This window comes from Pseudopipra pipra, chromosome 7, assembly GCF_036250125.1.
Source record: "Pseudopipra pipra isolate bDixPip1 chromosome 7, bDixPip1.hap1, whole genome shotgun sequence".
Classification (NCBI taxonomy): Eukaryota; Metazoa; Chordata; class Aves; order Passeriformes; family Pipridae; genus Pseudopipra; species Pseudopipra pipra.
The window spans coordinates 20,536,504-20,550,652 of NC_087555.1; the positions used below are offsets into that span (position 1 = coordinate 20,536,504).

The 14,149-nt window shown below is 35.0% G+C and overlaps 1 long non-coding RNA gene across 1 annotated transcript in view; it reads left to right on the forward strand.

The window, feature by feature from the left end:
• Positions 1–14,149, forward strand: part of LOC135417206 (uncharacterized) — an 85,822-nt gene that overhangs the window by 46,392 nt on the left and 25,281 nt on the right. Inside the window, exons 6-10 of the long non-coding RNA XR_010431962.1 lie at positions 2,603–2,724; positions 4,449–4,550; positions 5,181–5,232; positions 8,764–8,839; positions 13,952–14,006. This is a non-coding gene — a long non-coding RNA (uncharacterized LOC135417206). The remainder of the gene's footprint in view (positions 1–2,602; positions 2,725–4,448; positions 4,551–5,180; positions 5,233–8,763; positions 8,840–13,951; positions 14,007–14,149) is intronic.

The following is a 14,149-nucleotide window of genomic DNA, read 5'->3' on the forward strand; positions in this document are numbered from 1 at the left end:
GTTCTTTCCCTCTCACCCCGTTTCTACTTGCACTGAATGTTGGTTTGTAAAGAACCTTCCTAGCACGGTAGGCTATAATTTTAAGTAAAACAGTCCTGAGCAATGCTTACTTGGTGAGATCCTCAGAGGTTTGGGACAAGAATAGAGTCTTAACTGTTCAAAGAAAGTTTCAAAGCAAACAGTGGGAACTCAGACCCGGCACTTTGCAGTTTGAACTTAGATAAATGCTGAAACAACAACAAAAAGAAACAGAGAGATGAAAGACTCCTGGCTTTTCTGGCTGAGTAACAAACCTGCCTAATGGGGCAAAGTATCATTGAGGTAGTAATGGCTTCTGAAAAAAAATTATTATGTCAAATCCGAAGTTCGGTGACTCCTTTACTAAAAAGGTGTTTGATGCCTTTGTTTAAAATTGTAATCACCACAGAATATACATAGCTGTAGTTGTACATTTTTTATTCTGGAAAAAAAATTTGCACGCTTCCATACAATGGTAACATGGCAATGAAAATCTTTATTTCCAGATGTTCAGACATCTAAGTATTTTTCCAAATCATATTCAAACACCGGCATAGCAGAATTAAATGAGTATAATAGAGGAGAAGAGGCACTTAAATTTAGATATTGAGGTTGTAATTTAATGGCAAAAATCCATTTGAAAAGGGATCACTAAGCCCTGGCTCTATTAGAGTGCAATTACTGAGAGAGGACACCTTGTTGTTGGTGGTTGAGTAAATGCACATACTTGTGAAAAGTTTACATAGCTGCTTCTTTGTAATAAACGTAATAAGAACCTATGGTTCTCTTCTCTATAAGGATCAGATTACAGTCTGGTAAAGTCTATTTTATTGTATTTAAAATATAAATTATCAATAGACAACTTGCTACTGTTTTGTATTTTGGTTTCTTTTTCTAAAACTTTCTTATCAGTGTTTTGCTCTTAAAGGAGTTATCATAAAATTTAAAGTCTTTTTTGCAAGCTTAGAATTAATTCCTGTTTGAGCAAGAATTCACAAGAATGATTTTGATGTTCAGGTTTTTTTGTAAAAATTTTATCTTTTTATCCAAACATCCTTTGATTTTATCTTTTTTTTAATATTATCTGTGCTTTTCTTTTCTCAGTTCAACACAGAAATATCTGTGTTCAAGGTAATTGGCATGTAGGTGGTGGCTCTTGTTTAGAGTCCTTCAGAGGACTATCTCTGGTAGGATCATAGCAAGTTGTGTTTTCCAAACAAATTTTTGAGTTGAGCATTTGAGATCTTAAGATAGTGAGGTGCACATAGTTCTCTTTAAGGTGCTCCTTGACCCAGTCATGTGGTATTTCAAACCTATACATGCAGTATTGAATCTTGAGTAGCCCTGGATTCACATCTGGGTTTGTAGATGGGCTTGGGACCACCCATAATATTTAACTTCATTTTTATGTCAGTCTGTATTCTGAATAAAGACAAATTTAAGCAGAAGACCTCAAATGGATGAGATAAGGTTATCCTATGATCTGTTTTAATCATACTTTAACTTAAAAAAATCATTGGCATAATATGTGATGCAGGCACATATTCCCCATGTACTTACAAAGAGAACTCCTATTACCTTCAGTTGCAAAAGAAGTGCTGAAGGGTGAGAATCTTCATGTGAATACAGAAGTAGAGGCTAAGAATGCTCCTGAGAGCCTTGAGAATTTTCACAAACAATGTACAGCAGAAAAACAAAATGGAGGGGGGTCATATTGTGAATGTGTTCATTTGAGAACTGGATTATATTAGAAATGCTTGCTGGGAGGCTCTAAATCTCAGTCTTACCAGTTTATGAAAAATTATAGTGTTTAAAAAGCCCAACTGCTTTTTAAAGATATGTAAGGCCAGAAAATCAATTTTTAAATCATGGTAAGTAGTGGTAAGTACTTTCAGCCTGGCAGTTTGTTGGAACTTCTTTTTTTTGTACCTATGTTTTGTACCTATTTGTACCTATGTTTACAGCAGTAATCTCAAGTTCACACTTTTAATTCAGAACTAGTTTTCCTCAAATTACATACCTGTAAAACGCAAAAAGAGCACTTCTTCCCAGGTTGTTTGACTGTTGGAAATTAATCCAAACAAACAGATTAGCATTACGCTGCCATTGCAGTGAATGTAGTTAATGAATATAACAATAAGCTGAAGCACATCTAATAAAATTATTATTGCCAAATAATAGTGTGTATCTCAGATTTTTATATGGAATTACATCAAATATTAATTTAACATAAAACACAGGGGGAATTTTTCTTGAAGCATGGCCAAAGATGAAGGTTTTCTGTTTTATTATTCACTCTCACAAGGATACTGTCAAAATTCAATCACACTTTTGTTTTATTGATATCCAGAATTCCATTAGACCTGGTCATGTTGGAGGAAAGATGAAACATGCCAGCTTTTTATCTCTGTGTTCATGCTTCTTGCAAGTAAAAGCATAAAATGGGATTCTGCAAACTTCATTGGATATCTTGCCTAAGACTGCTGTCAGGGTTCTAGTAGGCCTTTTTACAATTTCAGCTGCTAATCTACTCTGTGTGATAGTTACAGTTACAAATTATTGTTTGTGTGTTTTGCTATTCTAGGTCAACTGCATGGGTACATACAGAAATTTCTGCTCATCATTTGACATGATTCTCTCCTGACAAATCCAGCATTTCACTGGGAAGAACAGGCATTCAAATCCTGATGGAATCAGGCTGTTAAGGTAAAAATCTCTTTTGCAGCTCTGGTACCTTTTTTCTGATGGCAGCACTGAACCAACCATTACTGATGTACTAGAGACAGGAACAGATTAGGTAATGCTGCTGCTGAGGGCCAGTGTAGTCAAACAGCAGGAATTTATTGTTGCTCTGATGCTATTGAGCACTTGATTTACAGTATAGGATCAGCCAGTGTCTTCTCTATGGCATCAAAGTTTTATCTAATTGTATTGAATTTTTCCTTACATGGTTAAAACATAACATAATACAGCTGTATAGTTTGGAATGTGTAGTACTTTATATAGTTGTATTAATATTATCTTATTATAATTCTGTATTCACTCAAGATATTGAGATATCCAGTTTCACAAAACTTCTTCATTGTAAATTTCCATGTAAATGGTGGTTTTATATATAGGTACATGAAGTCACAGACCTCATCTTAAGCATAAATCCTGTCTCTTGGTGTCTTAGAGGTTGGGTTTTGTTGGGGTTTTTTTTGCATGTAATTAGGCATTTTAGTTAGTATAACACACTAACACACTAAGTGTAATACTCTGAGACCCAGTGCAGTTAATGGAGGCAAATGTAAGGATCCATCAGCACAGAAACACCTGAAGAAAAGGGGCTTTAGTGAACATATATATATATATATATATATATATATATATAATATATATATATATCAGGTAGAAATATTGAATCAAGTTGAGATTGACATTTATTTTCCTAATTTGTGTATTTGGTGACCATGTTGTGATAGAGAGTGAGCTGACACGCAAGAGGGGAATACTGCTGCCAGAGAAAGCAGCTTTGTTGGCGCAGCCCTGCTTCTGGCTCTGCCACACTGACACCCTACAATGGGCCAAAACAAAGAACATGTGGAAAAGCCTTTTCCACCCCCTTTATATCTCCTACCGTTTACTTAGTATTAGATTTATTTTTACTTACTATTATACTTCCATATTTAATAGATACATGAGTGATTTAACCATTATTTATTTCAAACTGAAAACTATTTTTGATCTGTGATTTCTAGGAGAATGTTTAAAGAATTTTCAGGCTTAGAAAAAAATTAAATTTCTAATCTTCTCATAATTTCACAATCAAAGATTCAAAATGCATATTTATATTTATGAATACATAATTACTGAGACTTGTATATACATTTATTTGTGTACATATCTAAATGTTGCAAGAGAAGCATCAACTCACTGTGTTGCTTTCACATCATTTTGACAGATACTTGAAATACAGATTTCTTTGTGCATAGCAAGAACACATGTATGTTTAAGAAACAGCATCTGCTTGCAGCTTATCTAAAAGAATATGAATAGATAAAAATAAATATTTTTCATCTATCATATAATCTCCCGAATGGATAATCAAGAACAGTGGGACACAAAGGGTAGTGGATGAAATGCTGAAACTTAAGTCAATGGGAATTTTGTTATTGAGTTCAATGGGACCAATATTTTAACTGATACATTGAAGTTCCAACCCTTACAAAAATGCAATAGGCAGGTCATTAATCATAACTACTTAGGGTTTCACTAGTACAAACCCATACTTTAAATTGTGATATGAAAAGTTATTGTTTTCTTGTACCCATGGGAGGGTACGGTGATAGTACTCACACAAAAATTAAATTAAAATGGGGCTTCTTATTCATGATGGAAAATATATGCTGATTGCAGCAAGAAGTACTCGTTTTTTGTTTTTTTTTTAGAGAAATACAGTTATGAAGCACAGCTGAAGCCTGAGCCTAAAAACATTCCCTTCATTTCTTCAGATGTCCTAGGCCTCTTCTGTCAACCACCATTACTTCAAGGTTAAGACACATGCAACACTAGATATGAAATTAATATGGATTATTTAAACTGAAAGGTTATTTTAAATTACCACTGTTCAGAAATATGTGGAATCTTTAAAAGTGTGTGAAAGTGTTCTTTTGCAAAAGAAATATGAAATGCCCTTAGTAATTCGGAAGCATTTCCTGATGGTAGCCAAAATATCAGAAGTGAATATTAAATAACTTCTGAATCACTGAGTTTGTTCTTTATCTTCCATTTCAAACTTTTGAGGCACAAACAAGATGATTTTCAGTTTCAAGAAAGTACTTAAAAATGCTTTATTGGATACCAACAGTAATTAAAGTATTTCTGGAATTGCCAAACTATAAATCTATGAGAATAATAATTAAAAAAATAAGTGTATGGAAAATTAAGAGAGTTTGTATCTCACTAGTTTTTCTAACTGATTTTTTAATATACTATTTTTCAAATGAATAGTCTATAATTGCTTTTACTATTAAACAGATTCTTAGATAGTATGATGATCAGAATGATATAATTATCCAGGATGATAGACTGAACTTTGAAACATACGGATGGCTTACATAGTATTGTTTATCTCCAAACATAAAATAAGACAAAATCTCAAATATGGTTATGTTTTGCAGGCTAAGAAGATATATTCTAGAAAAAATATTTCTCCTATTAAACTGAGAGAGGGTAAGTATACTGGGAATTTAAAAGGAAGTTCTTCTCCACCTAGCTGTAATTATTTACAACAGGGTAAATTTTTCTGTAACATTCAAATAAAATAATCTCATTCACTAAAAAAAATTCAAGAAATATGCAAAATATTTTCATATATCTTGAAAATGTTAGATCACTTTTGAACTGTTGCCAAAAAACATGAGGCGGCCATGTCAGCTTATTCCAAGAAGGCAGACAGAAAGAAAATTAATCCAATCTCGCTATCAGAAACTCTTTAAGGGGCTATAAAGTAAAATACAAATAAATAGTACAGATGATTACTCAGTCAGAAAAATACATTTGTCTGTTATTCTGTCTATTCATCTGCAGCCTTTGTCACTCAGCCTCTTCACTTAAACACATTTGTAAAAATAGCTTTCAGGCCAAAGATCTGAAAAAGCTGACACAGACAGAAGAGTGAAACTTGCTGAGTGATTCTATGATTTTAGAAGAGTATTATATAAAATTCCCAATACCAGTGGAAGGGAAGAAATCTTCATTCTACCACACTTCCTTAGGGCAGTAATAAGTACTGTAACTATCAAAATAATTCCATCCTTTGTTTTAATTTTGAATTTATCTCTTTGTCCTTAGTTTACCAATGAGCATTTTTGTTACCAAAAAAAAAAAAAAATGGTGGCATAGATATTCTACCATTGTACCTTCATTCATAAGTGTAGATGCAGGACTCAAAATGCTTTGGGCATGAACCCATAGAGGAAGATGCCTACAGTGAAGCGAATTTCCAAAGGTGGGAGCAGTGTTTCACTATGGCCAGGCAGAAAATGAAATGCCACCATTGTAATAGTAATAAGTAAATAAGGTGTATTCAAGTACCCAAAATAACCTGTGGGACAAAAGTTCTTTTTGATATGTGTGAATATGTACACTGTTTTCCTCCAAAAATGTTGCTCCTTTAAAAAAAATGCATAGTATCATATTGATAGCCACAGGGAAAAAAATCAGGCAGAAAGCACCATTTTAGATTTGGTGCAGGTGAACTCCCTCTTTGTCATGCTGCTCAGCAGCATGAGCAGCATGACAAAGAGGGAGTTCACCTGCACCAAATATCCTGCCACTGCATGGCTGCCACTGTAGCCCTGCTCATCCATCAAACTCAAGGAAAAGACCTGTGAGATTTCGAAGTCTGGTGATTTAGGTGCAGACCCAGCTTCAGGGATTTGATGCAGTTCTTAGGTAATGTTACCCTTCTCTGACAGATCAGCACAATTACTTTAAAATATACTTTATTATTTAAACATTTTTATGGTTGGCCATAGAAGTTAAGCAAAGATATTTCACTGTTATCATTCTGAACCATGGCATTGCCCTCCTAAGAGAATTAGGGTAGTTCAGATAACAGAGCATATAGAGGTTGCTTCAATATTCATGCAGGAATTACATAATAGCTACACCATGAAAAAATTTGCTTTTGTAGTTTTTCACTAATATGTTTCAAAATAGTCTCTTGTGAAATATTTTTTCTGTGCTGCTGCTTCCTTGATGGCTCTTTTTTTGATTGCTCTCTTAAACATAAAATAGGCATCTCTGAGATACGCAATTAAAATGAGGATATAAACAGGGATTCATTTAAAGAAGGATTATGAGGGGAATTCTAAATCTAACTCTATAAGTAAGGACTACAAACGTAACCCAGTGCATTCATTAATCTGATTGGCAGAAATCATGTAGCAGCCAGCTGAAAAACAACATTGAAATTGTTTTCTTATACTATGCACTTTATCAGATGTATGCTAAAGAATTCCATCTCTATCTAGTGTCACCTTGACCAATTCCACATTCCACTTACTGCAAAGGAAAACAAATTCCCTCCTCCCCCCCCACACTATGTTGGTGCAACTGGCCTGAAGAAAAGGTATTTGGGAAGTGAATGTATAGACTTTGTAGAAAATCTGACCATCTTTCTGTCCTTCATTTACACAGCTACTCTGATAAAAATAGGACAGACTATGAATAATTTTGATGACTAATCCAACTAATGCTCTAATAGCTTTGGACGTCTTTCTGTTCTGTCACATTATTTCAGCTCTGTGTATGTCCATGCCATCTCCTCTGCAATTCTGGAGATACAGGCAGCTTCCCTACCTCCCTACCTCACCTGCTTTATCTTCCCAAAGTCATGCCATTAGTAAAAGGCAAGAATTCACAAGGATACAATGGCTTCTATGTAGAAATTGACATAGATGACACATAGTGTAACACAAAGATAAAATCTGTATTTGGATTTTGAGAATATGCTTCTATGAGGGAAACGGCTATGGATTTAATGTAACTCTGGAGGAAACTCAGCTACGTTCTTACTGCTATCTAGACACCCATTTCACTGTGCATCTGAATTGCCTGTCTGGCAGTTCAGAGTTGAGGAAAGAGGAGTCATAGTGATTTCAGAGGTGTGTTTGGATAGAACTGGCCACCCATGTCCAACCTGGAAACCCAACACTTGCATAAACAACTGAATTTTATCTCTTCTCGCCTCCTGCATGGATTTTTGTGACTGGACTTAGGCAATAACAGAGAGAAGAGAACCCACCAATGCTCTCCATACTTCTCCAGTCAGATGATAGTCTTTTGACAACACAGGATAACTATTTCCACTTCATATTGTAATTGTTTAGAAATATAGCTCCTTCCTTACCCTTTCTTTATATTATAGCTTATGCTGAGAAATCCTTGCCGCAGAGATCCTTCCTGTTTAGTTATACCAGCATGAACTTCTTAGTCATCTTCCAGTAAAGTGCTGATCTACCTCTTCAACTGATATGTTTCTTTGGTAGATGGGAACAGTGACCTAAATTCTGATATTTTAATTTTTTACTATTCATCTGTTTTACCCTGTGAAGCTCATGTGTATTCAAGTAATTTTTAAACAATGTGGGTTCTGCTGTCAGAATGAAAGGTAGGTCTTTTGTTTGTTAAGTATTGTTTCTGATCATATAGCAGTTATCAGTGGTTTCTGTGGCAAGCTCTTGCCAAAATTCTACTAGACATTTACAGTCTTGTGTGATGTTCCTAGACGTGCTTAAGAAGTCCTTCTTGTTTGGAAAGTCCACATCATGAATATAATTTCTGTTTTAGATGTGTGATATGCTGAAGTGACTGGAAAAGTGCAGATGTATAAGTATCAACACTCAAAAGTTTTAAAATAAGTCTTTAATGTAGCTCTTTAAAATAACTCTTTAAATGTATGCATTCAAACTAAAACCATATGCTAGTCTATATTTGCACCTGTTTTTTGTAAGACCATATGCAGAGAGATATTCTACTTTTAAAAAAAGTAACAACAAATGTATCTTCGTGCTTAGTTATCTGGGGTATTATAAACAGCATTTTTCTGGGGTATTATAAACAGCATTTTTGGTTTATATTGGTTTAGCATTCATTCTTGCAAACCCTTTACCTATATTTTTGTTATTCGAAAGTACCAGTAAAGACAGTGGACAGCTTTTTTTTGTTTCTTTTTAAATTTTTTTAACCTGTAAATAGGCCATGAAGCCACGGTGAGACACCCTGTCAAACTTGTGTAGAATTTCTGTGAGCCCCTGGGATCCTGTTTCAGAAGGTCAGTGTTGAAATTCTACTTCATTACACAAATGTATGGCCGTATGCTGCCATCTGTCTGCTCTGCAGCTGAGAGTCAAGTGCACCATTAGTTTTATGTATCAAATTGCAGCTATTTTCTGTGTTTCTGAAAAGCTTTAAAGGCTTCTAATGTACTATTTTACCTCATTTCAAAGCAGTTTCTTGGTCTGCTTTGGCTTTTCATGGGAAAGTAGACTGCAAGGCTGAAAGGTTTGACATATATAAACAGGTTATTTTTTCTCTGCTCCCCAAGACAATGCCATTCTTATCATCTTTAGAGAATGAAAGAAGAACCAAATTGGTGTTGTCTGTGATATCTGTCATTTTCGCAACTATTACTGTGACTATGTACCACCATATTCCAAAATACTATATGAGAACTCAAAATGTTAATTCAAGCCAAAGCCTGTGATGGACTTTTTCTTACCTCATTTTTTATAAAAGCCTTGAGACAGAATTTGGACTGACTAGCATCCTACAAATTCTGTATATTAAAGACTATTAAACATCATTATTGTGATAAAAATTGTAAGGGGAGAAAGAAATGTCATGTTGTGGTTTAAACTCATCTGGAAACTAAGCACCTTGCAGACACTTGCTCACTTCCCACCCTGCCTGCCCTCACAGTGGGGAAGAGAATTGAGAAATGAAGCAAAACTCATAGGTTAGGATAAGAACAGTTTAATAGAGTAAAAGTATTATAATAACATTAATGATAATAATAACAATACTACTAATAATAATAATTGTCATGAAAATGAGAGAGGGAGAGGAATAAAACCTGACAGAAACAAGAAACAGCTGCTCACCACCCACTGACCAATGCCCAGCCCACCCCCAAGCAGTGATTGGCCCCTCCCAGCCAACTCCCCCCAGTTTGTGTACTGAGTGTGACATCCTATGCTATGGAATATCCCTTTGGCCACTTCGGGTCAGCTGTCCTGGCCATGTTCCCTGCAGTTCCTTCTGCAGCTCCTCGCTGGCAGAGCATGGGAAACTGAAAAGTCCTTGACTTAGGGTAAGCACCACTTAGCAACATCCAAAACATCAGTGTGTTGTCAGCATGATTCCCACAGTAAACCTAAAACACAGCAGTGAATCAGCTATTACAAAAAATGTAACTCTATCCCATGCAAAACCGGGACATGGCACAATATTCATTTATTCTCTTCTTGTAATATGATGAGACTGATACTGTAATTTTTATTAATTTATTCCATTTTTTTTCAGATCTTAACATTTCATTCTTCCCCAGTGCCATTTTGTCCATTTTAAGTTATGATGCATGACCAAGTAGACGGTGAACACAAAATAATTTGTATAGCTCATGTCATATCCATTTGACCATGCCAACATTAAGAAACTATTTGAAAATTTCAAATTAGACAAATTGATAATTTGACAAATTTTTAAATTTATCAATTTCCAACTTGAAATTGTCAATACTATCTATAATATTTATTACTTATAATTGTACCGTGTTTTAGTGAATTCATGTATTCAAAAACTAAGAAATGAGGATATGATATGATACTACTTTCCAACTCCAGAGGGAAAACCTTTTTCAAACTACCACAACTTTGCAGGCAAGAAGACTAGTTTTTACGTAGGTGCTATGTTTGAGATTTTTATTTATACTCCAAACTATTTAATCCAAAAAAAAGATGTTATTCAAATACCGAACATTTACAAATCTGCTCCAGAAGTTGATTTCTTTTAGCTAAACCCTAGATAACTCCTTCAGATTAAAAGCAAAGATATTTGTTATTGCAATAATCATGAAGAATAACAGTTACATTTTCTGAAATAGGAAAGCAATTTGGCAAACTGTGCATATATTTTCCATGTAGTCAGCCATTTCATAACAATATATATATTTTTATAAAATGCTGTTTCATTATTATTTAAACTATAATTTTCCCAGATAAACAGCATTGTGCATTTTACCCATATGCAAAAACACTTGTAAAACTGAGAGATTAATGGAGGGTCATTATTTACATCAAAGCATAGGGGAATGAATTCTGTACCTTTATGTTCTTGTGAGGAATATGAAGGTAATAAAACCAACATTTATTCTGAGGTTTTTTTCAAGAATACGTGCCATTAAATAGTATTGCTAAACTTAATACACAGGCTGTTTTCAAAAGAACAGATTAGGAAAGATCAGAAATGGCATCTAGAATTTCCAGTGTGAAGTTCAAAGCACTAGAAATGCTGAGGAATTTTTATGAAACTTTTCTTAATTATGTTCTTTATACCCTTTAATTAGCAAATTAAACAGAGTTTTTAACTTTGATTTTTTTTCCCATAAGAATTATCAATCAACATGAATGCTTTTTAGTGAAGACTGGTTTTATTTCAAAATAGTTCTGCTTTCTGCAAATAACACAATGAAACTGTCAAAGCACCCTGCCCATTACTGTTTTAGCAGGTGGTCATATCATAAGCAGGATAAAATAAATGGTTTTGTTGTTGTTGTTCAGTTTATTTCTCTTTCTTTCCAAGTAGATCATGTTCCTTAAGTTTCTAATATAAGCATTATGAAAAATTCACAGCACAGACCTGTAAACCCTGGGGAAAATGTTACCTAAAAGAGATTTAAACTGTAAAATTTTAAGTAATTTTTTTACAAACCATATTTTTAGCAGTGCTCACCCAGTATCTCTGTCTCAGTGTGTATGTTTCATGAAAATCATGTAAAAGATACTTCTCTCCTAGTTAGAGTTTGATTCACAATGCAGTACCTCTGGCAGAAAGAGCTTAAGCAATCGCTTGAGTGCCTTCAGTGTTTTAACAGCCACACAGTCAATTTAACTCAGTTTAAAAGTATCCATCATCAGATAGTCCATTTTCGTTAAACAGCCAGTGGATGTTATGCAGTCTGAATTGCTGGGAGGTTAAATCACATAATCAAAATGTGATGCTGAATAATATGGCTCATAAGAAACTGGTTAATCCTATCTTCTGAGACCATTGTAACAAAAGTGATGGTTATATTATATTAACTAGAGCCACTGAGATTGAATTGTTGTACTATTTTCTGTGGAGATTGGGGGCTTTTTGTTTGTCCAGGTCTAATTTGGTAAATCTTAGGGTAAATTAGCGTTCTTTCTGCTCAGTAGATTCTGCATGTACCACTACTTAAAGTTACTCAAGAACTTTTTCAGCATAGAAGTCTGAACCAGAATTTCTAGTGCTTGGAGGATTCCTGCTGCCTTGATCTCAAAGTGAAGACTCTTGCATGCTTAGCCTTTTGTTCTTCATTTCTAGACTGCTTTCTTCACAATAGATGTGATTGTAGCTGTAGATGCAGTGTTCTGCAGATAAGGGATCACAGCCATACTACGCTCAATAGCAGTTTGGGTTTTTTCCCAGGATCAGAAACTGCTAGTAGATTTTCATGGCTGCTAGGAATTAAATTAGGAGAAGGAGTTCCAAAGATGGGATGAAATGAAATTAAATTAAATTAAACCAAACAGACTGAAGTTCCTACCCATGGGAAGCTTCACAATTTCTGGGTTTTCCCTTTGATTCAGAGTGAAAATTTTCCCACCAAAATGAAATTTGAAAAGTCTGACCGGATCTATTTTGAAGTCCTCTTGAAGTATATTCTCAAAAAGGCTCCCAACTACATGGCTTTTTTCCCCCCTCACCTCTCCTGTTTCCTACATAAAAAAGTGTTTTGTGTATTACTCTTTCATTTTTCTTCCAGTCTTCCGGTTTGTCCTCTCAAACTTGCTCCACAGAATTTGCCTTCTGCCAAAGTACTGCAACTTGTTCTTTCTTTCATAATGCAATCAAATACTCATACTGTATTGAAAGCATGATCAGTAAATGATATTGTTTAGTTTTATGTTCTTATGAATGTGTATAGTTCTTTCTGTGAAAATAATGCAATTTCACTGATCAGAGGAATTTATCATCTTGTACCAGTAGGGGAAGTCTCTGATTTGTGTGTGACAGAAATCCACAAAACAGATCAAAGTACTCTTTTGTTCAGAATGCTTGAATGCGTCTTTCTGCACAAGAAAAGAAAGAAAAAACAGAAAAAAAAAGATGTGGTTTCAGTTAACTGTATTTCCACAATAATAATCCTTTGATATTAATCTGGATGCTCAGGTAAAAGGTAGGCTTTCCAGCAACACAGCAGTCCCCTTTGAAGATCTAACTGTCCTTATAGCACAAATGCTCTATTTTCTTCTATTTGGGTTCATCCTCTGAAACAAAAGGTAGACTGGAAAGCCCTTGCTGAAAAGAAAATTCTTACTGGAGAGTGACTGCTAAGAAACAGTGTCTCATTAAGTTTCCCCAAGACTTTCATCTTGCAGCTACTAGCAGAAAACTCAATACAGCTCACAGCTCTCCTAGCTCAAGACTTTAAAAGCATAATCCATTTATGAAATAGGCTTGGTTGCTCCTGTTTCCTTTAATTTGAGAACCCTCTTTGTCTCATGGCCTGTGAGTCTGCTTTCCATCTACTTGCATGCTTCTGTCTGAAAGTGTGAGACCAGATTAATAGTAAATGGGTGTACTTGTCAAGATTTCCACTTGCTGAGAATTTCAAAAAACAAGGAGGAATGCTGTACAGATGAAAGCTTAGATCTGCTATATGAAAGTGAATACTCTGGCTTGATAATATTGAGTGGGCTGGAATAATTAGTGTAACAAACAAATAAAAATATCTCAGTTGTACTTTAACCTTCTTAGAACCAGAATGGTTGTGCCATCAATGTGGGTTACCTAGTGGTGTAATAAGAATAATCACTCTTGTCAATATGTAATATGGTACACCTGACAGGCACGTAATGGAAGGAGAAGTTCACATTTGGTAGATGCTATTAGCAAAGCCTCACAGGCACTATCTAGCCAATCCTCTGCCATATGGCTTCCTGTCCTGTTGCCTGAATCGAGTGGAACTAAGTGAGAATTTTGAATGTTCAGTGCTGGAGAGAGGACAGCTATAAGCCAAGAGAGAGGCTATCTCTTTCCTGTCTTCATTCTCTCACCTTCCTCCAAATTCAAATTTTATTGCAGTCCTTTCAGCTCACCTGTCAAATTCTTGTTATTTTTATCTGTCATGCTTATATAGATGAAGCATGTAATCCACTTTTGCTGCTTGAAAATAGGATGATACTCATCTCTGGGTAAGTAGGTCAAATTTGGCTTTTTATGATTATTGACATTCTTTTTATGGCCCTGCTATTTTACTCCTGTCAGCTGTAATGCACATGTGGAAGCACTCAAGGTAACATCAAGGATAGATGGGATAATCGCTGCAACTTGCTGC